Raw genomic sequence first — 8,066 nt, 5'->3', positions numbered from 1 at the left:
AAAATTTTCTGTGGTTATCTGTGACATATAGTCCTGCTGAGCCATCTGAGATTGAAAGAGTTGTCTCTAAAAACAATGTTCCTGCTACAGTTCCAGATTCAATTCCTCTATCTTCTCCTGTGTCTATCAGTGATACAGTTCTTTCAAGTACTAATACATTTGCATCTCATTCCTTCAGACCCTCATGAACAAGAACTCCAGACAGAATTATTTGTGCCTCCTAAAGCATTGCTTCTATTCCCACAATGTGTTTCCCAAAAAAGGAGTGATCATAGCTGAATATAAGGAAGATCTTTTATTCTTACAAGTTCACCTGTGTGGATCCATTTGCAAGAAGATTCTGTGTCCAAATAATAAAAGAAATATAAAAATAAGAAGACTGCTGCACAAAAACTGGATTTATTGTCAGAAGAAACTGTTAAATTTGTGTTAGAAGAATGTGACTGTTCTCAAAATGAATGCTTTGAAAATGGAGACAATTTTTCAGATTAAAACTGATTTATACATAGGTAATTGTTGAAGGGTATGGAATAAAAATAGACTGGGATTACCATTTTACAGCTGTTGTAAATGAGTTGATTTGTTCTGGCATTCAAGTGTCTATCTAAAGCAGCAGTTGCCAAAAGATTTTCCATGACGTGAAGATGCCTTTCTTGCCGCTGTTAATGCTATTACAAAACTTCCTCATCCCCTTCAGGACATACATCAAGGATTTGAAGAAATTGTTTATATCAATGATGATTCACATGAAAACATATTTTTATTAAGAATGATTTAATTTAAAGCTTCAGGCAGTTGGAATGGAATGGAATACTGGTATGAACAAATTGAAAGATAATAAAAAGGCATGAGAATTGTTTATTAAGCTGCAGAACAGATATGAATCTCTAACAATGGAAGACAACTTTAACATTAAAGGCCAGTGGAAAATGATAAAAACAAATATAGACACAGCAGCAGTAGATGTGAGCAAAAAGTGAGAGAAAGAAGAGTACCAAAGGAAAAACACCTACAGGAATATTCCAAAATAGCAAAGAAGCATGTGAAAATGCTAACAGGGAAACCAAAAATTTTCTCAGAAGGAAAAAGAGAGAGCACATCAAAAGTCTAGTGATATTCAGAAGAGGATACATACGATGGATGTATAATATTGAAGATTAAAGAGACAATAAGGTTTTGAAAAGAGTAAAAGGTGTGGAAATTTGCAAGGAATATTTTGAGGAGAAGAGCTGTTAAATGTTGGAGATGAAAGTACATAAATGGATAAACAACATAAATATCAGAATTTAGAGCCGTTACTGCACTGCTGAAGCTGAAAGATACAGCAAACACAGTCAGAACACTAAAAGACAACTAAGGGAGAGATGGAATAACATCTGAACTAAAGAAGGGAGGAGATAAAATTGTGAAACAAGTACACCAACTCATGATCAATATTTGGAACACAGGAAGAATCTGAGCAGAATGGAAAGAAGTGGTTATAGTACCAATCCATAAAAAGGGCAAATAATGAGAACATAGAAATTATAAAGGCATCTCATTAATTAACTCAACTACAAAGTGTTGTCCAAGATCCTCCAGAAATGATTGGAACCATATTTAAAAGAGACAATAGATGAGCAGCAAGTTGGACTTATCAAGGACTGGTCCAACATTGATAAGATATTTGTACTGAAGCAGCGATATCAAAATGCTGAAAAAAAAAAAAAACAGTGGCAATATCGTTCATTGATTTTAAAAAAATCTGTAATAGCAAAACAAAGAAAAGTTGTTGGAGGAAATGCAACAGTTTGGAACACCAAAGAAGATTACAAATCTTGTGAAAATTACACTGGGAGATTTAAAAGGGATAGAGAAAATGCATGGAGAATATTCCTTTGCTTTTGGAATAAAAACAGGAAACAGAAAATGAGATAGAACATCATCAGTCTTGTTCAATGTAGTAATACAGGAAGCACTGACTGCCACAAGTGAAGCAGGAAGGAAATTAGCATAGGAATAAAAATGAATGCATTGGTCTTTGCCAGTGATGTAGCATTAATCACTGAAAATGCAGATGGCCTGAAAATATTGGAAAGAAAGCTAATTCAAAGAGCAAAGAATTGGATCAGAGGTAAATGATGAGAAAGTAAAATTCACAAGGGGAGAAGGAATTATAAGACAAAAAGACATGCAGCCATACAGATTGATGACCATGCATTTGAAGAAGCAGAAGCGTTTGAATATTTGGTGGTTGGTGTGAATAACAGAAATGATCAGAAACAAGAAATATAAGCAAGGATAAAAGTAGCATCTAGAGCATCATATTCACTCAACAAACTACTGTCATCCAAAATTTTATCATGAGGAACCAAATTAAGGATATATAAAACTATCATTAAACCAGTATTATTATTTGGGGCCAAAACAGAAGAGTAGATAAATGCACAGAGAGAAAGATAAAGGTTTTCAAAAATAAAATCCTATGGAGGACATTTGGACCAATTTGTGAGGGAGGAGAATGGTGAAGAAGAAAAAAAAGCTGTCTCAGTGAGGCGTATAATGAACCTGATATTATTGTGGAAGCCAAGACTAAGAGACTGAGATGGTCCAGGCACATCTATAGAAGAGAGGAGGGATTGACACTACGAGAAGTGTAAGAGAGGAAACTCAAAGGAGGATGACCTATTTTCTTTTCTTTTTTGAGTCATCAATATTCTGCCTTCCTCTACAGTTTTTTCCCTCTAGAGCCATGGAAACCATTTCCTCACATCTTAAGAGACATCCTATCATCCTGTCCCTCCTTCTTGTCAGTGTTTACAACATATTCCTTTCCTCTCCAATTCTGCACAGAACATCCTCATTCCTTACCTTATCAGTCCACCTAATTTTCAACATTCTTCTGTAGCACCACATCTCAAATGCTTCAGTTCTTTCCACTTTAGTTTCCCCACAGGCCATGTTTCACTATCATACAATGCTGTGCTCCAGACGTACATTCTCAGAAATTTCTTTCTCAAATTAAGGCCTATGTTTGATACTAGTAGACTTCTCCTGGCCAGTAATGCCCTTTTGGCAGTGTCAGTCTGCTTTTGATGTCTTCCTTCCTCTGTCTGTCATTGGTTATTTTGCTGCCTAGTTAGTAGAATTCATTAACTTTATCTACTTTGTGACCATCAATCCCAATGTTAAGTTTCTTGCTGTTCTCATTAATCCCATTTTTTTAATTTACTTTCAATCCATAGTCTATACTCAATAGATTATTCATTCTATTCAGCAGATCTTGTAACTGTTCTTCATTTCGCCCAGGATAGCAATGTCGTCAGTGAATTGTATTATTGATATACTTTCACCTTGAATTTTAATTTCACTCCTGAATCTTTCTTTTATTTCCATCATTGCTTCTTTGATGTATAAATTGAACAGTAGGGTCAAAAGACTACATACCTGTCTTACACTCTTTTTAATCCATGCACTTTGTTCTTGGTCATCCACTTCTAGCCGAGTGGTCTAAGGCGCTGCAGTCATGGACTGTTCAGCTGATCCCGGCAGAGGTTCGAGTCCTCCCTTGGGCATGAGTGTGGGTGTTTGTCCTTAGGATAAGTTAGGTTAAATAATGTGTAAGCTTAGGGACTGATGACCTTAGCAGTTAAGTCCCATAAGATTTCAAACACATTTGAACATTTTTTTCATCCACTTCATTATTACCTCTTGGTTCTTGTACGTATTATATATTACCCATCTCCCTATAGCTTACTCCTATTTTTTTCAAGATTTTGAACACCTTTCACCATATTATCCTATTTTTCTCAGAATTCTGAACATCTTGCACCATTTTACATTGTCAAACATTTTCTCCAGGGTGACAAATCTGATGAACAAGTCTTGATTTTTCTTTAGTCTTGCTTCCATTATCAACTGCAATGCCAGAATTGCCTCTCTGATGCCTTTACCTCTCCTAAAGCCAAACTGATCACCCTGTAACACATCCTCAACTTTCTTTTCCATTCTTCTGTATATTATTCTTGTCAGCAACTTGGATGCATTAGCTTTTAAGTATTGTGTGATAATTCTTGCACTTGTCAGCTCTTGCAGTCTTGAGGATGATATTGTGTGGATGAAATTTTTCCAAAAGTCAGATGGTATGTAACCAGATCATACATTCTACAAATCAACATGAATAGTCATTTTGTTGCCACTTGCCCCAGTGATTTTAGAAATTCTGATGGAATGTTATCTATCCCTTCTGCCATATTTGATTCTAACTCCTCCAAAGTTCTTTTAAATTCTGATACTGAATTGCCTATCACTTCTAAATTGAGTCCTGTTTCTTCTTATACCACATCAGACAACTCTTCCCCCTCGTAGAGACCTTCAATGTACTCCTTTCACCTATCTGCTCTGTCCTCTACCTTCAACAGTGGACCGAGCAGGGTGGCGCAGTGGTTAGACACTGGACTCACATTCGGGAGGATGACGGTTCAATCCCGCGTCCGGCCATCCTGATTTAGGTTTTCTGTGATTTCCCTAAATCACTCCAGGCAAATGCCGGGATGGTTCCTCTGAAAGGGCACAGCCGACTTCCTTCCCAATCCTTCCCTAATCCGATGAGACCAATGACCACGCTGTCTGGTCTTCTTCCCCAAACCAACCAACCAACAGTGGAATTCCCATTGTACTCTTAATGTTACCATACTTGCTTTTTGAAATTTCAACAAAAGTTCTTTTGACTTTCCTATATGCTCAGTCAGTACTTCCACAATCATATCTTTCTCAATTTCTTCACATTTTTCATGCAGCCATTCTATCTTAGCTTCCCTGCACTTCCTATTTATTTCATTCCTCAATGCCCTGAATTTCAATGTTCCTGAATTTCCTTGAACATTTTTGTTCTTCCTCCTTTCATCAATCAGCTGAAGTATTTCTTCTGTTACCCATTGGTTTCTTCACATTTACCTTCTTTGTATCCATGTTTTCCTTTCCAACTTCTATGATTGCCATTTTTAGAGATGTCCATTCCTCTTGAATGATACCGCCTACTGCAATACACCTTATTGCTATATCTGTAACCTTAGAGAACTTGAATGTATCTCGCCATGCCTTAGTACTTTCATATCCCACGTCTTTGCACACTGATTCTTCCTGACTAGTCCCTTCAACTTCAGACTGCTCTTCATCATTACCAAATTGTGACCTGAGTGTGTATATATATAAACAGAGGGAAACATTCCACGTGGGAAAAATACATCTAAAAACAAAGATGATGTGACTTACCAAACGAAAGTGCTGGCATGTCGATAGACACACATACATACACACAAAATTCAAGCTTTCGCAACCAACGGTTGATTCGTCAGGAAAGAGGGAAGGAGAGCGAAAGACATCTCTGCCCAAACTCTTTGCCTTTACAAATGTCTGCTTGTGTCTGTGTATGTGCGGATGGATATGTATGTGTGTGCGAGTGTATACCTGTCCTTTTCTCCCCCTAAGGTAAGTCTTTCCGCTCCCGGGATTGGAATGACTCCTTATCCTCTCCTGTAAAACCCACATCCTTTTGTCTTTCCCTCTCCTTCCCTCTTTTCTGATGAAGCAACTGTTGGTTGCGAAACCTTGAATTTTGTGTGCATGTTTGTGTTTGTTTGTGTGTCTATCGACATGCCAGCATTTTCGTTTGGTAAGTCACATCATGCCTTACAACCCAGTATCTGATTTTGGAATCTCTGTCTGACAATGATGTAATCTAACTGGAATCTTCCCACATCACCCAGCCTTTTCCAAGTGTACCTCTTCCTCTTGTGATTCTTGAACAGAGTATTTGCTATTACTAGCTGAAAATTATTACAGAACTCAATTAGACTTTCTTCTCTCTCATTCCTTGTCCACAGCAAATATTCTCCTGTAACCTTTTCTTCTACTCTTTCCCCTACAACTGAATTCCAGTCCCCCATGACTATTAGATTTTCATCTTCATTTACATACCATATTAACCTTTCAATGCCCTCATATGGGTTCTCTTTCTCTTCATCTTCAGCTTGCAGTGTTGCCATTTATACCTGAACTATCATTGTTGGAGTTGTTTTCTTCTTGATTCTGATAAGAACAACCCTATCACTGAACTGTTCACAGTAACACACTCTCTGCCCTGCCTTCCTATTCATAATAAATCCTATTCCTATTATACCATTTTCTGCTGCTGTTGGTACTTCCCTACACTCATCTGACCAGAAGTCCTTGTTTTATTTCCATTTCACTTTGCTGACCCCTACTATATCCAGATTGAGTCTTTGTGTTTCTTTTTGCAGATTTTCTAGCTTCCCTACCACATTCCAAGCTGCTGAGATTCCATATCCCAACTTGAAGAATGTTATCCTTTTGTTGGTTATTCAGTCTTTTTCTCATGGTCAACTACGCCTTGGGAGTCCTCTCCTGGGGATCTGAATGGGGGTCTACTCCGGAATCTTTTGCCAGTGGAGGGATCATCATAACACTCTCCAATTACAGGCCACATGTCATGTGGATACAAATTATTTGTCTTTAATGAAGTGGTTTCCATTGCATTCTGCAACCTCAGCCATTGATCATTGCTGTTTCTTCCAGCTTTAGTGGCAGTTTCCTATCCCAAGGGTAAGAGAGTGCCCTGAACCTCTGTCCACTACTCTGTCCTCTTTGAAAGACTGTTGGCAGAATGAGTGTGATTCTTTATGGTGGATGTCTTCAGCCACCAATGCTGAATATTAATCAAAATTTAAGTGGTGGTGGGTTTTGAACCCAGTACTGAGGACGGTTTGATTGCCAGTGAAAGACGCTACCGCCATTATTTTTTATCCCCCCCCCCCCCCCCTCCCAGTGTTGTTCATTGCATTTGGCCTCAGCAGACATCACATGACATCTGTTCAAGTTGATCCTTGATTCCTTTATTCAGTTTTTTTATTACAGAGGACCACCACCTCTCTGACTGAATGCACTGAGCTACCATGCTGGCATTTTTAGGCAGACCAAAAATAAGATGGAGAGCAGGTGGCCAAGGAACATCATACACTTGGAGCAAGGAAAGTAGTTGCCAATGACAGAACACTGTGGAGGAGGCTAGTTGATGAAGCTGCGAACTGTGTGAAGTTTGTGAGGACAGGAGAGTAAGAGCAAGTCAGTTTAATCAGTTGCATTTGGTATAACAGTTACTGATGGTGCAATGCCTGTGCAATCTTTTGAAATAAAAAAAATTATTTAATTTATTTCCACTGATTTCACTACCTGAACCAGTTAACATTACTGGTTAGGTCACTTTGCAGATGACTCGATTAGTTCATAGTTCACAATTACTGAAAGTAATACAGAGTCCTTGAACTTCTCATTGTAAAGAAAACATGTAACCCAGACTTACCATGAAATTAAATGTAAATGAGTTTCGTACATACATTGTCAGACCAGTTTTAAAATATGTGATTAAATTAACCAAACCTTTTATAATTTCAACTCCAGGTCCAATTTTGTTACTCCCCCATCACACACAGAATCTTTCTGGTTTCATGTTATGATCAATTATATTAACTGCATTTCTTATATAGGAAGGACAATAAAGAGACGATACCACAAATAAAACACTCACAGTTTTTGTAAAATAATATGTATTATGTCACATCAGTACATCTGCAGATTTTAAAAAAATGAATACAGAAATTAAAAACTCACAAAGACAATTTTAAGTTTTGAAGAAAAGAAAAAAGTATGTTGTCCCTGATAAATATTCAGTCAGATCTGAACTGCTAGTAAGTGTAACACAAATACATGATCAATTGAATGTTGCACATTCTGTCATGTAATCTCCACTGAATATCTGTTCAATAAGTTACAAGCACAGCTGATAGGCACAATATTATGAAGCTTTTAACAATAAATTACATTCTTTTTGGTAAGCTGCAGATATTTTTTTGCAGACTAAAACATTTTTCATATTTCTTTCACTCATAGCACCACCTTACAATCACACAGCATTCCAATAATTTACACCCTGCAACTATCAATAACCTTCAATGTCAAACATTTGGCATGACTGCCACTGTACCACTTAATACACCTAAAAAACATTC

This window comes from Schistocerca cancellata, chromosome 5, assembly GCF_023864275.1.
Source record: "Schistocerca cancellata isolate TAMUIC-IGC-003103 chromosome 5, iqSchCanc2.1, whole genome shotgun sequence".
In the NCBI taxonomy this organism is placed as follows: domain Eukaryota; kingdom Metazoa; phylum Arthropoda; class Insecta; order Orthoptera; family Acrididae; genus Schistocerca; species Schistocerca cancellata.
Note: the sequence above shows the minus strand (reverse complement) of the source record.